This window comes from Alligator sinensis, unplaced genomic scaffold, assembly GCF_000455745.1.
Source record: "Alligator sinensis unplaced genomic scaffold, ASM45574v1 scaffold639_1, whole genome shotgun sequence".
Lineage (NCBI taxonomy): Eukaryota > Metazoa > Chordata > Crocodylia > Alligatoridae > Alligator > Alligator sinensis.
Window position 1 is genome coordinate 49,992 of NW_005842771.1, and position 598 is coordinate 50,589.

The window sequence follows — 598 nt, forward strand, 5'->3', positions numbered from 1 at the left end:
GGGGGGGGGGGATCCCCCCATGGCCAATCCTGCCGCCCAGGGTGGGGGGTCCCCTCTTGCTGCTGATCCTGTGACGGCTGATTGCTGTGGCCAATCGCTGCAGCTGCTTCTGGGGGTGGTGGCAGCAATTGGCCAGTGCTTGCGGCGGGGGCACCTGCACTCCCGCCTGCCCATCACCTAAGCGGTGAGCGTGGCCAGCGCTCTCAGGGGGTGAACGTGCACCCCCGTGCAACCCCTACGTGTCACCACTGTACAGGGGTGGGCAAAATGCAGCCCGCTGGCTGGACGCAGCCCATGGGGCCCCTACAAAATTTAGAAAAATTAATATTTATCTGCTCTGGCTGCCTGTCATGCAACCCTTGACGGCGGCCCCCCGCCCAAAATAATTGCCTGCCTCGGAGCTATGAATAGAGGAAAGGGCTGCTACCAAACTTGGATCAACAGACTTTAAAAACGGATTCTCTGTGAAGGGAGAAGGTGCGGGGCCTCCCCCTGGTAGGAGGGCGCAACTGGGGGCAGGAGGGCACGCCCTGGGGCCAGGGCCGGGGGGTCGCGGCTGCCGCTGGCGTTTACAACCGGGGCCCGGGGCCGGACGGCG

General features: G+C 64.0%; 1 protein-coding gene across 1 annotated transcript in view; it reads left to right on the forward strand.

Annotated features, from left to right (window-relative positions):
• The window catches only part of LOC102384381 (ubiquitin-conjugating enzyme E2 L3-like), a 6,905-nt gene that overhangs the window by 3,473 nt on the left and 2,834 nt on the right, over nucleotides 1–598 (forward strand). The window lies entirely within an intron of this gene.